Here is a 19,967-nt window from a genome sequence, read left to right as displayed (position 1 = left end):
TATTTGTTTGCTTATTCTGACTATGATGATGCCCAAAGGTCATTTTTGGTGAGTATGTTGAATATTATTCTGAGGGAGAACTATTTTGTCTTTAATGACAACTTCTTTTTACAATGCAGGGGTACTGCCATGGGGTCGACTGTGGCCCCGGTGTATGCGAATCTTTACATGGGCCTCTACGAAGAGGCCTTTGTGTACACTTCCCCACTGTTTTCTCGACATGCACGATGTTGGTTTCGCTACATCGATGATGTTTTTTGTTTGTGGGCGGGGCCACACTCAACCCTTTTGGAATTTATTGACTCACTGCATGAGAAGTGTCATGAAATTAGGTTGACAACCAATTTTGTCCCTAAAGGTATCGCATATTTGGATACTATGGTTTGTAAAAATGATGGCAAATTGGTGACTGACTTATATAGAGAACAAACGGATCGTAATGCGATCCTACATTTCAGCAGCTTTCGCCCTAAACATATGGTTAATAATATTCCGGGAGGACAGTTCCAAAGAATAAACAGAATTGTCAGTGAGAAGGACAAACAGGATATAAGACTTACGGAGATGGTGGGGAGGTTTAGACAGAGAGGCTACCCTGATAGGGTACTTAAAGAACAGCTTCTTAAACAACGCAGGAACAACAAATCTAAAACTGACAGAGTTATGTTGGTTTCCACCTATAACACTGTTAGTCGTCAGGTTGAAAAATGTATTAAACGTAATTGGAGTATCTTGGGCGATTCATTGCCATACATACCTGAATTTAAAATGTCCCCAATGTTTTTTGTTATAAGAGACCCCCTTCACTTCGCAGTAAATTAGTACATTCAGATGTTTCAACTCAAGTCACATATAGGGGACGTTGTTGTACCTTTCCATGGCTTAAAGTGAACCTAAAGTCAAATGAAAAAAACGAGATTTACTCACCTGGGGCTTCCCTCAGCCCCCTGCAGCCGATCCGTGCCCTCGCAGCCCCGCTCAGATACTCCTGCACCCGCCGGCGAACACTTCCGGTTTGGCCGTCACCGGCCGACAGGCATGGGAACGCGAGTGATTCTTCGCGTTTCCAGCCTGTATATCACCCCCTATGCTTCTATTGCGGCCAGGAAGCCACCACATTTACCCAACACCTAAGTTATACATTTGCAATGTGACCTCTTCCTGTGGGTGTAAGAACAAGCATAGGTTTCACTATTCAGTGAGGAAGTTGTATGTCTGTATTCAAGTCTACTGTTGACAGTAAGGTGCCGGATCTACAGTAACTCCATCTCTTCCCTCTTTACTAATCAGAAGGGTAGGTGCACACATAACATAACACAATTTTTTTTTTACAAAAGCACATACAAAAATGCATGGAAAACGCATACCATTACATTTAATTGACTTTCATTATGTGCAGGGGTCTCAAACTTGCGGGCCATTTGCGGCCCTCGATACAATATTTTGTGGCCCTCGCCGGCAAAAGCTTCCTTATAGTTCGCCTCAGTGCTCCCAAGTAATCCGCCGCATCCCCGCTGCTAAACGAGGGCTGCAGAGCCCCCAAATCGCCCTGGGGGCAATCTGCCGGCATTTCCTGGAAGGGGCAGAGCTTTCAGCTTCAGCTCTGCCCCTCCTGACGTCAATCGCCGCACAGATCGCCGCCTCTCCCGCCCCTCTCTGTGAAGGAAGATTGAGAGGGGTGGGCAGAGGCGGCGATGCGCCGCGATTGTGAAATTCCTTATGCGGCCCAGCCTCATCCTGACTTTGCCTCCTGCGGCCCCCCAGGTAAATTGAGTTTGAGACCCCTGATTATGTGCGTTTTTTATGAGTTTTTTGCAGATCGTGCTACAAAACCAGCCTTTGTGAAAACGCACACATTGAAAAAGCATATGCGTTTTTGATATACCGGTACATTTTCCTGTGGCCCATAAACTTTCATTAGCGGCAAAAACACAGCATTTTCCGCAACGCAATCGTTTCTGCTAAGTGCACCTAGCCGAACACAGAACGATTGCCCAGGTGAAAGAGTATATCGGCTTTTTGGCCATATCACTGGCCAAAATGCTGCTATGTGTGACTAAATTGTAAATACGGTATTTTTTTTTTTTTTTTTTTCTTATATATGCGCTTTCACCTGGACACTTTGCACTTTACTCTGATGAAGCCTCCCCAGGCAGGTAAAAAATGTAGGGTTGCTTTATTTGGGTTAACGTTGTATTATATAGAAGGAGGAAAAGAAAAGGCAATTGTTAATTTGACTGTTGCCCTAATTTATAACCCTATAGGGTCCTATACTCATGCTACCTAGTTTTTAGTCACTACAGTATATATGTTCAATCTCCTAGCTCTATAGTCAATTTTTAGCAAGTTAAAATAAGCGGTATTTTAGATGATTCACACCAATTGTGTTTAAAACTTATTACGGTCCTTTTCCATTTACTGCAATCTGCTACAAAACGCAGATTGCAGCCGTTTTGCCAATCACAACTACACCGCAATTAACATGTAAATCATGGTACTGTTTTTCTACTAGTTTGTTTTTCCCGCATCACAATAGCCAGCCTGGGCGAATTTGCTCGTACTCGATGGTTCATGATGCAACCGTGTGCACAATCGCGGCAGTGGAAATGGAAGGTAATGCTATTGCGCATGCAATCACTTTATCTAGTGTAAAAAGACCCTTATATACATGCTCAGACTACTGTCCACAAAAGTCACAATTGTTAAACCTTTTTGCCTCAACGTGGTTAACTCGTTCTTTGTGTGGAAGCAGCACAAATGTCCTCTTTGGAACTTTTTACAACCAGAACATTGACATTTCAAAAAAGTTTGCATTGAAATAATTTTTGCATTTTTTAAACAAACAAATATAATATATATATTGTGCTTTATTTCTGATATAAAATCACCTTAAATTTAGTGCTCAGGGTTGAATATCCGGTACAAATCACATGAGCATTCCCACAGTGGTGGACTTCACAACCCTAATCTCTTTGGGAAGACAGTGAAGGCACCACGTTCTGACTTTACAAAAATGTATAGGCAAGAATCTGGGCAGCAAGGTGGCAGTGCATAGCACTCTTTCCTTGCAGCACTGGGTCCATGAATTGAATCCAGGACACTATTTGCATGGCGTTTGTATGTTCTCCCCATCCCTGTGTCTGTGTGGGTTTTCTCCCACAGCTCAAAAACATACACATAAGTTAATTGGTTTCCCCCTCAAATATTGGCCCTAAACTACATTGGACATATGACTATGGTAGGGATTAGATTGTGAGCTCCTCTGAGGCACAGGTAGGTGACAAGACCATATACTTTATACAGAGCTGTGGAAGAAGTTGGCACTATATAAATAATAAATGAGAAGCAAGCTGTGCTGTGATCTACTGAAGTTTTAAAGACCTGCAATAAAAACTATTTCCCATTGCAGATTTGCTCTGATTTATGATCATATGGACTTCTGTCCGTTCCTCTGAAATATGATTCTGCATAGATCAATACTAATGCAGGCACTGTCACCAAGTACAATTAGACACACTATGCATCAGAATGAGTAGAGGCAGTAGCAAGACATGGGGATGTGGAAGAACAGAGAGGGGGAGAATGATACTACTTTTCAGCAGAGAGGTGTCTATGAAGGAAAAGCATCACGTGTAGCGTCTATGAGAGGAAACCGGCCTGACCCCACCTGACTGCTGACTCAGGACAGAGGGAACTACTTTCTCTGCGTGCTTAGTCTCTTGCTGGAATCACATTGGCGGAGGGAACCAGGCAGATCCATCCTCCGTGGGGTTAGTATAAGTTTAGGAGCCACTAGAGGAGTGTTTCTAGCGGAGTTTGGTGCAGGAGGGTGAAGCTGACGGGCACAGCTGCGCACATCAGCCTCGTACTGTGGTGAGTGTCCGCATTCCTCTCTCCCTAGGAAGTTGTGCGCTGGTTGGATGTGTGACTGCGGACAGATGTAGCTCCATCTATGCAGTCGTGATAACACAGCACTTATTACATTGTTTCTGTTGTTAGAGCAACTTGGCGGCATCTTTAGTAAACCACGAACATAGATCAATTGGATTTCCGCAAGCCGAAAACTTTGCTATGCGACTGTACATCTGTATTGTATAGTGGGCAAACAGCAAAATGCAGCCTTTACCTATAGTAGAGAGTAGGCAGCTTCCATGCTGCATCTGCAGGGTGAGCCTGATTGGTTGCCATGAATGATTTCTGTATTGTGACTGAGGAATGCTCAGAATAGTCCCAGAGGCCGTTTTGTATTTGCTTTAGATAAAACGTATTCTTGCTGGGAAGGTTGTATGTTGTAGCGAAAGGAAATGTACAGTGGAGAGCAGCTTTTACTGACAGGACTCTCAACTTCCCCTGTTTTGGGGCCAAATCCTCCTGTCCCTCTGTCCACCTCAGTTGTTATCCCTTCTGGGTTCTTTTAAAACTCCAGTGCTCTGTAGAGTATAAACCAATGTACAGTATAAAACAAACCAACCTCTGACAACTTTTCATTCCCCCCCCCCCCCCCCCCCCCCCCAATATCTAAATGCATTGGTTGCTTTCAATGACATTTATTTTTCTTGCAAAACCCACCTTTTTTGTTTTTTTGTTTTGCTGATTAAAGGGGAACTGAAGAGAGAGGTATATGGAGGCTGTCATGTTTATTTCCTTTTAGACAATACCAGTTGCCTGGCAGCCCTGCTGATCCTCTGCCTCTAATACTATTAGCCATAGCCCCTGAACAAGCATACAGCAGATCAGGTGTTTCAGTGGTTCAGACTTATAAGTCTGATCTGACAAGACTAGCTCCATGCTTGTTTCTGGTTTTAATCAGATACTACTGCAGAGAAATAGACCAGCAGGGCTGCCAGGCAACTGGTATTGATTAAAAGGAAATAAACATGACACCCTCCATATACCTCTCTCTTCAGTTCCCCTTTAAAGGACAACCGAGGTGACAAGTGACATGATGAGATAGACATGTGTATGTACAGTGCCAAGCACACAAATAACTACGCGGTGTTCCTTTTTGTCTTTCTTTGCCTGAAATAATTAAACATCAGGTATGAAAGTGACAGTTTCTGTCTGGGTCGGACTGGGTCAGACTAAAGCATAACCCTCACTGATAAGTAATTACAGCCCTAAAACACTTTCCTGTCAGTAAATGGCTTCTGAGAGCAGGAAAGAGATTAAAAAAGGTTAATAATTCATAGATTTGAGCTCTAGCATTCTTCAGTGAAGGTGTCATTGAACAGAGACAATGAAACAGCAAAAACTTAAAATCTAGACTTAAATATAAGATAAAACTGTGGGATATTTAAAAAAGTCATTTTTTAGGAGAAGGAGGATGGATGCAATTGTTTTTCTCCTCAGTTTATGTTCACCTCAGGTGTCCTTTAAGGTTTTTATGGACCGCTATAGATGCTTGAAAATCTCCACTTCGTGCTACGTTCACAGTGGTCATTTACATTGCAGAATAATTCTGCATATCTGAATATTCTGAATAATTCTTGTATTATAAGTCTATGTTCAGTCTCCAGTGCACTCCACACTCATTATAACTCGTGCATTATGCAACTGACCACTGTGAACTTAGCCTCAGTAAATAAATTAATGGACTTATAAATGGGGAGCATGTTAACATTTGGGTCTGGTGCACACCTAGAGCGCTTCTGAGCACTTTTCAAAATTCTACCATTTCGAAAAGCGCTTGGCTAATGTATTTGAATGGGGTGGATCACACCAGAGTTAGCTTCCCAAATGCAAACGCGGGTCCTGCAGCATTTCTGAGCTGATTCAGCCTCAATGTTAAAGCGGAATATAACCCTGCATTTCAACTTTGCTCTAAAACATTATTTACAGTATATTATATGCAACCAGCATTTTTTTTTTACTAGACCAGCATTGGAAGGGTTACACAGGGCTTTAAAGTCCCTAGAGATTTCTGCAACCGAATCCGAACTTGAGTTAGATACTTTTTGTTTACAAATATGTGTTTATTATGACTCATCTCTCTCACTGAGAAGGAGCTTGGAGGACAGCCAAAGAGATGTATCTATTGATAAACAGTTACACACTAACTAAATAGAATGTAACCATCTGAATGTCTGCACGGAACTTAAAACCTCTGTGTTTAACCCTTCCAATGCTGGTCTAGTAAAAAAAAAAATGCTTTTTGCATATAATATGCTGTAAATAATGTTTTAGAGCAAAGTTGAAATGCAGGGTTATATTCCGCTTTAAGTATAGGAAAGTGGAAAATTGCTCTAAAAAGCTCTAGAACAGAGTGATTTTCTTAGCGTTTTTTTGTTTGGCTTTGGCTTTGTTTGGCTTTTTTGTTTAGCTCTACTGTACAAAAAATAAAAATTTGCTACACCAAAATGCTTCAAAAATCGCTAGATACATGCCTAGAATTGCTTAGAAAACTACCTTCTAAAAATGCTGAGTCTTTGCGATTACGCTAGCGCTTTTAGGTGTGCACCAGCCCTTCCTTGGATAGTTTTGCAGTGTTAAAATAGTTCAGGTTTACAAGCCTCAAATGCTTTTGCGTGAAATCTTCTTTCATGGCCATTTATTCTAATACATGAGGCGTTTGAAGGCGTCAAGATAAATGCAGCATATGCAGTTGGGCTCTTAAAAACGTAAAAAGTGCATAAGTGTTGTCAGACTCTTCCACTGAAATTTTTGCATATTTATAGTGTTAAGAGGTATTTTAATATTTTAAACCTGTCCGGTTTTGGTGAGATCACAGTATGTGCATTGGGTCACGCTGTGTTGCGACATGGGAACACATTGTGTGTGCCAAACACAATTCTTTGTACGACACCCTGTACTTGGCACATAAATATGATTCAGATTTGTAGTAGATGTTAGCATCCTTGTTCAATGGACCACAGTATCCTAATATAATTTCTACAGAGCGTTTGTGGATATTGGCCTTGATTCATCAAGACTTATCGAATTGGTTAACGACAGGCCCGGAGTGTCGAACTCGATGACTTGATGAGCAAAAATCTAAAACCTAGTCTATAGCTCCGTACTCAACGAACGAAGCAGGAAGATGGATCCAGCCACGAAGTCCCACAACAAGCGAGTCCCAATCCATCTCCCTGCTGGCGGTATATAGTTTGAGCGATTGCGATACTTTGCGAGGTAGTGGTCAGATCTAGCCGAACCATCATGTCTGACTCAAAACAATGCCCAATCGCTGCGGGGTGCAGCATCGTTTAACATGCTTCTGTTAAACGATGTTGCCCGGCGTCTGTAACATCGCCGCAAGTATTGCCTGGTGGGTACACAGCTTTAGTTGCGGGCCTAATTGTTAAGATTTAACATGTGCAGTGACTAGCATTGTGAGAATGGATACCGTCTGGTAGCCTACTATTGATTTTGTTGGCCGATCTGGAAAAATCACGGACCATACATCGCTATGTTCCACTTGTTGTTACGAATGGACTGATGTGAATGGATCCTATTGCTTTGCATAGGACCCACTCCGATTCATTCTGTCAATCAGGTACATTTTTCTTCTCAAGTCATCATATAGGACACCATAGGAGAATGGTGCCTCCGCCTCCTCCTGTGGCAGCACTAAAGACAAGAATGTTATAAAAGCCCCCTCCTTCCTCAGTTTTACTTGTTTCCATATTTAGAAACAGCAGAAGACAAGAGCTCCCGTGTTTGTCTCTCTTGGATTATTTTTGGGCAGTGTGTGCTAGGTCTCCATGGGCCACCCTTCTTATCACTATGAGGCCAAAGAGCACATTTGCCCAGGCGCAGTTGCACAGTTGGTTGTTGCAAGTTTGGGACAAGTCCCAAGCAACACTGGACATTTTAACTTCTCTACCAGGAATAGTAAAGGTAGCCATACACTGGTCGATTTGCCATCAGATTCGACCAACAGACAGATTCCTATCTGATCGAATCTGATCAGAGAGGGATCGTATGGCTACCTTTACAGCAAACAGATTGTGAACCGATTTCAGCCTGAAACCGTTCACAATCTGTTGTGGTGGTGCTGCTGCTGCTGCCCCCGCCCGCCCGCATACATTACCTGCTCCGCCGGCGCGACTCCAGTCTCCCGGTCACCGCTGCTCTGTCTGCGCTCTGGTCTCCAGGTCCGGCATGCCTCACTTCTTCTAGCCCGGCAGGAAGTTTAAACAGTAGAGGGCGCTCTACTGTTTAACCTCCTGAGCGATAATCCCGAGCTGAGCTCGGGGTATATCGCGCAGGAGGATTTCTCAGGCCCTGGTGGGCCGATTTGCATAATTTTTTTTTGTTACACGCAGCTAGCACTTTGCTAGCTGCGTGTAACTTCCGATCGCCGCCGATTCGCCGTGCCGCGCAGCCCCCCCCCTCCCAGACCCCTTGCGCAGCCTGGCCAATCAGGCCAGGCAGCGCTGAGGGGTGGATCGGGACTCCCTCTGACGTCACGACGTCCAAGACGTCGGTGACGTCATCCCGCCCCGTCGCCATGGCGACCGGGGAAGCCCAGCAGGAAATCCCCGTTCTGAACGGGATTTCCTGCTTACTCTGATCGCCGAAGGCGATCGGAGTGGGTGGGGGGATGCCGCTGCGCTGCGGCTATCATGTAGCGAGCCCTGGGCTCGCTACATGATTTAAAAAACAAAAAATTTAAAAAAATAGTGCTGCGCCACCTCCTGGGCGATATAATTGTATCGCCCAGAGGGTTAAACTTCCTGCCGGGCTAGAACTGAGGCATGCCGGACCTGGAGACCAGAGCGCAGACAGAGCAGCGGTGACCGGGAGACTGGACTCGCGCCGATGGAGCAGGTAATGTATGGGGGCTCTATTGCGTGGGTCGTCGGGCACTCGAATGCCGCTATCGATGCGCTCTTTACCCGCGGGCGATCGACGGTTATTTTCCGCACGGCGCGATCGACGGGATCAGACGAAATGGATCTAAATTCGGAGTGTAGCGTGAACGATTGGCAGCAGATTCGATCCCAGTGATCGAATCTGCTGTCGAAACGGGCGCAAATCGGGCCAGTGTATGGCCAGCTTAAGTCTCTTACGTGATGGCTTGAGTCAGATACTATGGTTTGAGAACATATGGAGTCCAGTAGAACTAGTAAAGATTTACACAGATGCCAGAGCCTAGGGTTGGGGTCAGCCGGTCTAGGTCAACATTTACAAGGCAGATGGTCAGCAATTCTCAGGCCCAGGTCATCGAACTTGAGGGAGTTGGCAGCTGTGCAGGAAAGTCTTCTAGGCCTTCAGTGGGTAATTTTAAACAGAGATATCCTGTTTAATACAGACAATGCAACAACAGTGGCCTACCTAAACAAGCAGGGGGAAACCTGGTCTCCAATGTTGAGGTTCCTGTGCACAGAAATGTTATCTTGGGAAGAAACAAATGTCTTTGATTGCAGTAGTTCATGTGAAGTGCATGTTAAATTGGGAGGCAGACTACTTAAGCTGCCACACACTGGACCAGCCGGAATGGGAACTTCATCCCGGGTCTTCAGTCTGTTAAAACTGACCTGAACTCAGAACTTCCTCTCTGCTCTAAAAGATAAAGGTGGCCACTAACAGTCCAATTTCTAGCATAAAATCGTTCGAGCGATCAGAAATTCTGATCGGACGAAAAATCGTTCACTACACCATCAACTAACCAATCATTGCTTCCTATCTATCACGACCACCAAGAAAATCCAAATTTTCGTTCGAAAATTCATTCGGGCGACATTTTTTTCACTCGTTCATAATCGATTGTGTCCACAAATGGAGATTATTTACAACCAATCCGATCAGAATTTCTGATCGCTCAAATGATTTTTTGCTAAAAATTGGACCGTTAGTGGCCAGCTTTAGCAACAGCATAATAACCTTTTAAAGAAAAATATATTTCTTTGATACAAATCCTGCAATAAATCTGTAGTTTGTCTACTTACTGCTGTCATGGAAACAGACATATTGTTAACATCCTGTGTTTTGCCTGATAGGTCTCTGACACAGTTGAGACAGTTGAGGATCAAATTACAACTTGTGCTTACAGATGAGGGAGCATTAGACAGGCTAAACTCTCTAAATACATACAGGCTGCATTTCTCTGTTTTTGCTTCTGTCCTGTGCAAGAGTTCAGGTCCACTTTAATGGAGAGGTACGGCATTAACAGATGGACCTTTCCACAAAACTAGAATGCTGTTACTCCCTTCAAAGCGAGTGCTGTAATAACAGCGCAGGTAGATTTGGGCGCAGCCGCCAAACACCATAGGCTATAATAGGAATTACGGCTATAGCAGCGCACACATAGTAACTCCGGCGCGGTCAGAAGACTGAGCTGAAGTTCCTTTTAAAACACAATGATTCGGCCTCCAGCAATTGCTGGAAGCCGAATTATTTCATTCCCCACCATCCATAGCGGCCTGGAGGGGGAATAGTATTTATTGTGGTTGGGACTTGTGCAGCAGCAGGATCAGCCGTATACAGTCTGTATCCTGCGCCCAAGTCTCCCGGTACTGATTTTTTTTTTTATATGTACTGTATCCCTTCACAGAGCTTCTGCTTCTTTGGGGATGGATGCTCTGAGTCCCCCTTGAAGGTTTCCACCTAGCCTATGTCTTCCCCCCCCCCCTCCCCCCAGGAAGATTCAGTGGAGGGGGCCAAAGTTCTCATTATAGCTCCCATGTGGCCCAAGAGGTTAGCCCTCTCGATATTGCTAGAGAATTCTTTAGCAATGTAGGAATTAAGGAGTCCCACGCTGTCCTCCTGCGGTCTGCCATTCAGCCGTGATCAGCCCCGGTATCTGGCTCAGTCGGATCCAGTCTGGGTCTTCTGCGCATGCACAGTAGAACTGGACTGACGCGACTAAGCCAGTTACCAAGGGAGGTAGCCCTGGCTAAATATCAAATCTTTTCATTTAGAGATCTCTGGTTTACTTTAAGGCGGTAAGTAGGACTGCACCAATTAAACAAAAATATTCACTCGGGGCCCGTTCATGCAAGCGGCGTTTTTCAAGCGCAGGCGATTTTCAAAATTGCCCACCAAATGCTTGTGCAATGGTTCCTTATGAGAGAGTTCACAGCTGAGCGGTTCGTTTCCGATCTATTCAGCAAAGCGGTGCCTGTACCATTTTTGAGGCGTTTTTGCTATAATGGAAGGTATAGGAAAAACGCTCGCAAAATTGCTTTGTGCAGCAATTTACCTGAGCGTTTTTAAGAATAAATACATGTATGTATTCTTTTTCGGGTCAAAGAGTTCACTTCCTGACTTGCGTCAGGGTGTGAATTACACAACCGCTCTGAAAAAGTGCCTAGAAAAGTGCTTTTTACGAAAACGCAGCACACAGTAGAGCGCCGGGAGGGGAAAAAACTGCCCAAAAAGCGCAAAACGCGTGCGTTTTTGTTTTTTAGGTGTGAATGGGGCCTCAGTGGGACTTCTCATTGGTATTGGATGCATTATCGAGAGAACCTTTTGAACCAGTTGCAATAGAAATAAAACGATATAAGCTAGGTTCACAGGGGTCAGTTGTGAACTGCATTGGAGAGTGGACATAGACTTCAATACAAAGCCTGCATGCAGTGAGTTAGAATAATGCAATCTGTTTATAACTCAGTACTGTGAACAGGCCATAGGATTGTATGGGCAGTCAGTTGATATGCAGGATTATTCTGCAATGCAACTGAGCACTTCAAATTTGATTGGCCAATGCTTGGTCAATTTTATCACTTTCATGTAGTATAAGAGCTTGCCTACACTATCTGCTCATAGTAATCAAAATCTGTTAGCCCTTATACTATATGGAAGTGGTAAAATTGGCCAGTGAATGGCCAATCAAAATTGGGTGTGTGTACCAGGCTTTGCTCTTAATGGGAACCTTAACTGAACCTTAAAAACAGCCCTCTGCAGACGTCCTGTGACTGTGCCATCACTCACTGATCATCCGGTCACCCGCTGTGGCTCCTTTTCGGCAGTGCACCTGCGGAGCCCTGCCCTTGTGCATCCTCAATCGCGCTCCCGTCCCTGTGGCAGTCTTGCGCCTGCGCAGTACATGTACGTATGAAACTGACCAACCGTGGGGAACTGATGATCGGAGAGTGATGATGGTGTGGGCACAGGACTGCTGCAGGAAGCCCCAGGTAAGTGAAACTTTTTTTTTTTTTTTTTACTTGCTACACTTGACTCTGACCACACATCAGATCTTGTGCAGGAAGGTGGTTTCCTAAAAAAGGGTTATTCGGAGTTACTCATCTTTATATATCCGGATTGCTTTTAGCATTGCCTCGCCTCATAAAGCCGAAACTGGCTCCTCACTGTATTGTTTCCACCAGGTATGGCAGTCATGACCTCAGCTCTCAAAATCTTGTTTACATTTTGCCTCAGTTGAAAATGTTCTTGTTCACCTGCTTCATTCAAATCAGAAAGCAGAAGTCTATGCAAATATCTTTTCGTATCCTGTGATGGAGTTAGTCATGCGTTTTTTGTAAAACTGTCCTTCAAATCTCTTCACTAAATTTTTGAAAGCGTGGATTGTCTGATGCACGAGTGTTGTTTCTGTAATAGGTTTGTGGGAGATGCTGACAGTAGAGCCATAGTTGTCAGGCTTCAGTGCCACTGAGAAGAGTGATAATTCTGCCCATGTGCAAAGAACAGACGGGCTACCAAGTGCTGTCTGTATGGTATAATACAGTGATGGCTCCTAGAATCTTCCCAGGAAGATCTTTCCGGATGGCAATTATTTTAAGCTTGTTCATAGGTTAACACTAGACAAACGGCAACAATAACCTCACAGGTGTTCGTAATTTTTCTGTTCGGCTGTAATACAGTAGTTGCATTGCTTTCTCGGTCTTGTTTTGGAAAACCCCAGTTGGCTTAAGTGAGAGGAAAGCTCCATATTTGGTACAGAGATCGCAATGAACAACCTGACCATATTGTAACCCTTCTACACTCTTCTTACATGACCAATAACAGAGTAGGAAGTATTGTGCACTTTCTTACCACAATTATTTTCATATGGGGACACAGACCGCAGTAACGTGTTTTTCTATCCTTCAAAAGTTGTGTGTTTTTTGTTTTATTTTTATTTTTTTTGCTCAAATGGGGAGGTGAACCATAACCCCATGGAGAGAGGCTAAAGGCTTGCTGTAAATTTATACTTGTAGCATGTCCACAACGTAACATTTCATCAAGGCTACTAAAACCAATACAAGTAAACTTTGGAGAGGCACAAATGCAAGGTACACACACTAGTAGATGACTCTAGCAAGGTGTGTGTGTGTTTGTGTGTGCGCACACGTTTACACAGGAGGACCCCAACGTTTGGCTAAAGATGTGGCAGGCTGCATATGCATGTCTAGTGCAGTTACCTAGCGTTAACAAGCGCCCAGCCACACTCGGATGTGATCCTATCTTGGGGGGGGGGGGCTGCCAGTCTAGCGCTGGCACCCGGCTGGCTCACAGCTTTGGCTGTGCTCATATGTGACTCTATGGGATGTCTGCCAGTCTAGCGCTGGTACTAAGTGCTAATGAACACACACAGGCAGTGCAGGAGCACGCTGAAAAAGGCCTTAATCTATCAGTCTGGAAATTACTGTTTTTGCTAGGTACTGAGCTGGCCAGTTTTTTGAGTGGGCCTTACTTGTTTCATCATTTTATCCTCGCATATTTCCTGTAGAAAATACCGTAGCAGGTCTTGTTTTCTTTTCGCACTATGATTAGGATCACAATTTTGTAAAATGTATGGACTTTCTTATTTCTACTGTCTATTTAAAACAACAAAAATAAAACCTTTCTTCTATAAATGGGCAAGACCTGGTTTTGTGATCCATGTGGTTTCACCTAACCCTGTAGTAGTGTTTGAATATGCCTCGGTCACATATTTGTTTTTTGCATATTATTAAGAGGTTGGGCTGCATGCAGCAGCTTTTCAAAGGAGAAATTCTCTTGCTGTGCTTTAATGTTGTCACGTGAGCTTTTTCTCAACCTATATTACCTGTATGGCAGGTAATATTTACGGTGTTTCCTAAAATGGCTCTAACTTGCTGTTCAGAATGTAGAATTCCGTTCATTGTACTGTAGTGACGCTGTTGCACATGACTACACACACTAGTTGCCAATTATGAAGTCTCACTCATGATTGTCATTGTAATGTTAGTAAAATCACAAAGTGTCTCCCTAACTGAGGAGCAAAGGGCTATAGAATCTGACAGAGGTTCTATCTCTTCACAGTACCTCTATACATTTGTAGTGGTTTGTGTGCACTCTGGAGGGTTTGTTAGTTATTGGTGGGACTGTAACAAGTGAAAGGAATGACCTGATCTAATAAAACAAATGTACAGTTCTGTGTTTTTTTTTTTGTTTTTTTGTAATTTCGCTGAACAATGCATGATGATATCCAGAGTACTGTAAAGAGGTGCAATTCTACTGTTTGTGCAAATTCAGACTTGCCAAAGCACATTTGTTTTATTGTTTGTTTTTTCATAGTCCATAATTCTTATCCTGTATTTTGTCAAGCACTGCATACATTGTGATGTTAATTTTTCAGGAACTTCACATGAAACAAAAAACAAGAAGTCAGCATTAAGCCAAATTAACCAATAACTGCTCAATTATGCATTTAAATGCACTGCATGCTGCATTTTTGGAAGAAAGTGTGTGTGTGTGTGTGTGTGTGTGTGTGTGTGTGTGTGTGTGTGTCTCTTCATATTCACACAAGGGTCAAATGCATAACTAGACACTGTATGAGGGCTGGAACCCACTACAAAACGCTATCACTAATCTCAATCGCTAGCGTTTTGTATGAGCGTTTTGTAAGCTATTTCATGAGCGTTTTCGGTACTGATTTTAAAATGTAATCAATTTGCCAGCGGTTGTGTAGTGATTAGCGTTTTTAATTATGATTGGTTCTTTCAAAATTTTTTTTTTTTCTTTGCAGTAATGTAAAAAAGCTAGCTAAACCGCTGTGTAGGTTTGACCAGCGATTATGCCATCGTTTATATGCTTTACATTGCAGAAACGCTAACGCTCAAAACTGTTGCATGTCCTGCGTTTGCGATTTTGGTAATCGCTCCAGTGGAATTTGGGCCATCCATTAACATTAGCTGAGCGTTTAGGGAAATGGCTAGCAGTTTAAATCGCTCCCTAAACGCTCACAACATGGCTCTAGTGGGTTCCAGCCCCCAAGCTGATTCAGGAGATGGTGAAAATCCAGTAAGCACATGGACTTTCCAGTGGAATATGCTCCATTTGTATATGAAAGGTCTGTTGTGACAGGAGTAGCATCTGCAATGCCAAGCTGTGAACACGACGCAGCACGTTGCAGCTACCTGCCATTTTACAAGTGATTTATTTGGCATCAACTGCCGTAATCAAAAGGCTTCTACACAGATATAGACAAGCTCTGCAGCTTTGTGCCTGAACTGTCTTTTACCGTTCTCACACCCTCCCCAGAGTGTTTATAAAAGCCACGTGTACCTCTCATCACCTCGTCCTGCATGCATTAAAAGCGATTTCTTCCACGCTCTTATGTAACCCATTATGAAGACACTGGGGTGTGACTTAGAAGGATTAAATGCTTTGTGCACACTTGATGACTGTAGCCCAGCAAGGATCAGGGCATGATCCCTCAGGTGACAGCTCGTGGTCGAGGCTGTACAGACGCATCACCAGTCTGTAGGATAGTGACTTGGGGATGGGAGCAGAGGGATGACACACAGTGCATGACAGATGTATCAGGATCATCATACACACACTCGATTCCCTAGCACCTTCCTTGGCCAAGCATAATCTAGTGTGTATACAAACCTTTACACACTGAGCAGCGAGGAAAAGAACTGGATGGCATTGTTGATCTATAGCTGCAGTGCTGTCTACAAAGCTTTGACTTCTCTGTAGCACAAGGTGGAAGTGGGCAGGTTTTTGCTTAGAGGTAAAGGCCAGGTGGGGCCCATCTCTAGCTCCTCACTGACTACCTCACATGACTGTATGAAAGGAGAGTTTAAGTGGCTCACTTACTTTTTTCTTTTAAACTTTAACATTGATTTTCCCCACAATCCTTCAGGGCAAAGGTGAGAGACGTCGCTCCTCCCAGGAACAGACAGCACTTCCCCTATAAAAAAGTCACATGGTTAGTCCACCCTCAGTGCTGTTTGTTCCTGCGTCCAGGCAGGTCGGCATCTCCCCTCTCGGTGAAGCATGTGTGCTGGGCTGCAGGTGGATCCTTCTGGGTGGCTGAGACTGTGGTACTGAGGCAGTCTGGCCATGCGCCCCAGGCTGGATCTTTACTGGGGTTTGCCTACCTTTCTCTCCCGCTGCCAGGGAGAGCAAGTGTGGAAGGCGTGGGTTCCCCTTGGCGGCCTTGCGGCAGAGGAGCAGGACGGAGGTAAGCCAGCGGCCATGTGCAGCGTGGAGCGCATTGCGGCCATTAGGACGCTTGGCCGCGTCCGGATGCGTAATTTCCGGCGGGTATGCCGGATGTAGCAATTTGTAGAGCTGGTTCATTACTCCTTCTGAACCTCCGGTCCGCCCCTCATCCAATTGCGGCAGGCCGGATATGTTTTAAAAGGGAGGCTGCGCAGGCCTGTTTGCACTGTTGCTCAGAGGGAGTTTGGTCCTGCGCTGGACATGAAAGTTTGGAGACATGTCAGACGCTGTGAGGATTGAGAGCAACCAGGCCGCCCAGAAGGTGAGATAATGGCTTCTCTTTCTGGGCTAAATGTGCTAAAGCTGTACAGAGTCACATGCCTTGTTGGTTTTGTTTGTTTGCAGGCCAAAACTGAGGCCGCTGCTAAATCTGCTGAGGCTGCTGCTGCAGATAAGCATAGGCTCCCTCCTAATTATAAGAGATGCCCTTTGTGCAATGTTAAGTAATGTTGCCCTATGCAAAGACTCTGTCAGTTGTGCATAGAGAGGGTTATGAGGGAGGAGCCGGGTCACTCTGTTCAGAATACATTGAGATCCTTTAGAGAGGAGATTAATGCTTCATTGGAATCACTTAAGTCCTCATTATTGAATGCTAATCCATCTACTTCTCAGGTTGCTGTATCTGGAGTATCTGTGACTGAGGTTAGTCAGGCTGAGTTTGCAGCTAGTTCTGAGGATTCAGACATTAGAGAAATAAAATCTGAGTCTGTTCCAAAGTTTAAATTCCGTATTGAGGATACGGAGGCGTTGATTGCTGCCATTAATTACTCTTTTGGAGTTGAGTAAGGATGTGGTAGCTAATTTGTCTATTCATAATCAATTATACAAAGCTAAAGGATCCACTGGATAAAAAAGTGGATGCTTATTTGAAAAGGTCTTTGGAGGCTAGTGTGGCTATGTTTAGGCTGGCTGTTGCCTCTACATGTGTGGTCAGAGCTTTGGAGCTGTGGATTAATCAGCTCAGAGCTAATATACTGGCACCTGTTGAGCATTTGTTGAATTCTATTGCGATTCTCATTAAATCTGCTGCACATTTAGCGGATTACTCGGCTGAGGCAATTAGGTTTACACCCACTGCTGAAATTAATGATCAGCTTTGGAAAGTACATCGAACAAAAAGAGAAAATTTTTCCTAAAAAGAAAAAAGCTGTTGCAACTAAAGTTTTTTTTGTGTGATCAAAGAGATGCCTCTAAAGATCAGAGAAAAGGCAGAAAGTGGACTTCTGACAAGTCCGGGAAAAGGGGCTTTAAATATAAAGCTCCGAAAACCCAGTCAAAATCCCAATGACTCGTGTAAGGCGGTGGGGGGAGGCTAAGATGCTTCTCTCTCAGGTGGGCAAAAGGGGAAAAAAGCCCGTTTATTTGCCGAACAATAAAGTTTGGTTACCAAATAGTTTGCGCTCCATCCATCGTCAAGATTTGTGGTCTCAAAGGCCCCAGGAGAGCCCACTCTGTTTCCAGAAATTTTGAGTATATTGCAAAACATGCTAAAACAGAATGTATTTTATCGTGTGCCGGATCAAACAATCCGAAACAGTCTGTATGCATGTTGAATTATTAGGGCTCTGTACAAATTAACAAGCTGACACATCATTGCATTCCAGCGGTGTGTAGCTGCTAAGGGTAACAATGGTTAATTTGCATATAGTCAGCAGTGATGCACTGGGAGACATCTCAAGCTCACTCCAACCTGAATTATTGCAAATTCTTTTGGTTTTAAGAAAGCAAACTTTTTTGCTTTTCTTAGCATTTTAGTAAGAGGGCTTTTAGGACCATTGTAGCCTCTTACACACTCTGAGTTCTGGGTCACCATGAGCTGGCTGGTTAGTCTGTATCCTGTGCCAGTAAAGGAACAAAAGCAAAGCTTGTTTTTCACTATTTTTGTAGTAAAAAGTCGTCGGGCAAGTTCCGCCTGATTCTGAACCTAAAAAGACTTAACCTGTTATGAGACAGTAAAAGTTCGGATGGAATCCATTTTTTCAGTAAGGGAGCTACTGTTTCCAGGGCCTTTATGGCATCTCTCGATCTAAGAGATGCATATTGGCATTCACCAAAAATCGCAAAAATTCCTAAAATTTGCAGTTGGAGTAAATAGGAGGGTAGAACACTACCAGTTTGTTTGCCTTTCGTTTGGGATCACTTCTGCCCCAAGAGTGTTCACAAAGATGCTGGGAGAAGCATTGATTCCGTTAAGAGAGCAGTCGATTTTAATCATTCCGTGTTTAGACGACTTGCTTATTCTCGGAAGTTCAGCAGATCAACTGACAAACCATTTAAATCTGGTATCTGAACATCTCCGATCCCTAGGTTGGATTATCAACCTAGAGAAGTACTCTTTGATTCCAAGTCAGAGAACGCCTTTTCTAGGCATGCTATTGCATTCATTAAAACAGAGGATTTTCTTTCCTCCGGAAAATATCCTAAAGATAAATTTGGCAGTGAAATCATTACAGAGGGAAGACAAGGTTTCCCTAAGGATGATTTTGTCTGTGCTGGGATTGATGTCATCCACAATGGTGGCAGTACCCTGGGCACTGGCATCAGGAAGTTGCAGAGTTTCCTTCTAGGAAATTGGGACGGTCGTCCATAAACATAAGATTTCAAAGTCACAATTCCTCAAACTGTGGTGTTGTCTCTGCAGTGGTGGTTGGAGGAATCCAACCTTGTGAAAGGAAGGCTTTGGAAGGAGCCTGTAGACAAGGTAATTACTACGGATGCAAGCGCTTGGGGCTGGAGAGCTCGTATAGCTCACAGAGCCTTTCAAGGGAAGTGGACAGAACTGGAGTCTGAGGTCATCCAACTGGAGGGAATTAAGTAAAGCGGGCCTTATTTCAGGCGCAATCGATACTGTCACAGTCCAATGTTCTGATCCACTCTGACAATGTTACGGCAGTAGCGTTTTGTCAACAAACAGGGAGGCACGAGATCCCTGTTGTTGCAAGAGGAAGTGGAGGAGATCTTGTCCTGGGCAGGAAAGAATGTGTTATCCTTGAGAGCTGTTCGTCTCGAGGGAAAACTCAATATAGAGGCAGACAAACTGAGCAGAAGCAGGATTCTGTCATCAGAGTGGTCTCTAAACAGAGAGAGGTGTTCCCAGACATCACAAAACGATGGGGAACACAGTCAATCGATCTGTTCAAAACAGAAGACCATGGCCAGATTCAGAGTTTCTTCTCCCTCAATCCAAAAAAGCATATATCTGGGGGTGACTGCATTCATTCAGGAGTGGAACTTTCCACTTCGGTATGCATTTCCTCCTCTCAATTTGATTCCGGCAGTTATCAGCAAGAGGTTGTCAAAATCGGATGATTTTGATTGCACCTTAGGGGACCCTTGGAGACTTTCTTGCAGGCCAGATCTGCTGCTGCAAGGGAATCTGTGGCATCCACATCCAGGCAGATTGAATCTGTCAGTCTGGATCCTTACTCAAAAATTGGGAGTATCTGACAAGGCAGCCTCTACATTGATGGGTATCCGTAAAGAAGTTACTAGGAAGATTTACTTGAAATACTGGAAAACTTTCCATCTTCGGCTGTCCGGCTTTAGGTTTGATAGCCTGTCAGTTCCAGCAGTCCTGGATTTTCTTCAGGAGGGTTGGGATAAAAATG

At 44.0% G+C, this 19,967-nt stretch overlaps 1 protein-coding gene across 3 annotated transcripts in view; it reads left to right on the top strand.

The window, feature by feature from the left end:
- The window catches only part of HVCN1 (hydrogen voltage gated channel 1), a 126,843-nt gene that overhangs the window by 65,571 nt on the left and 41,305 nt on the right, over nucleotides 1-19,967 (top strand). The window contains exon 1 of one of the 3 annotated variants that reach the window (XM_068245453.1): nucleotides 3,777-3,873. The exons of 1 other annotated variant lie outside the window; for it this stretch is intronic. The gene's annotated coding sequence lies outside the window, so the exon portion shown is untranslated. Of the gene's footprint in view, nucleotides 1-3,776; nucleotides 3,874-19,967 lie in introns of those variants that run through there. One more of the 3 variants, XM_068245462.1, reaches the window with a different exon arrangement.

The sequence above is a fragment of the Hyperolius riggenbachi genome, chromosome 1, assembly GCF_040937935.1.
Source record: "Hyperolius riggenbachi isolate aHypRig1 chromosome 1, aHypRig1.pri, whole genome shotgun sequence".
Classification (NCBI taxonomy): Eukaryota; Metazoa; Chordata; class Amphibia; order Anura; family Hyperoliidae; genus Hyperolius; species Hyperolius riggenbachi.
The sequence above is the reverse complement of the archived record's forward strand: the minus strand, read 5'-3'. Positions and strand labels throughout refer to the sequence as shown.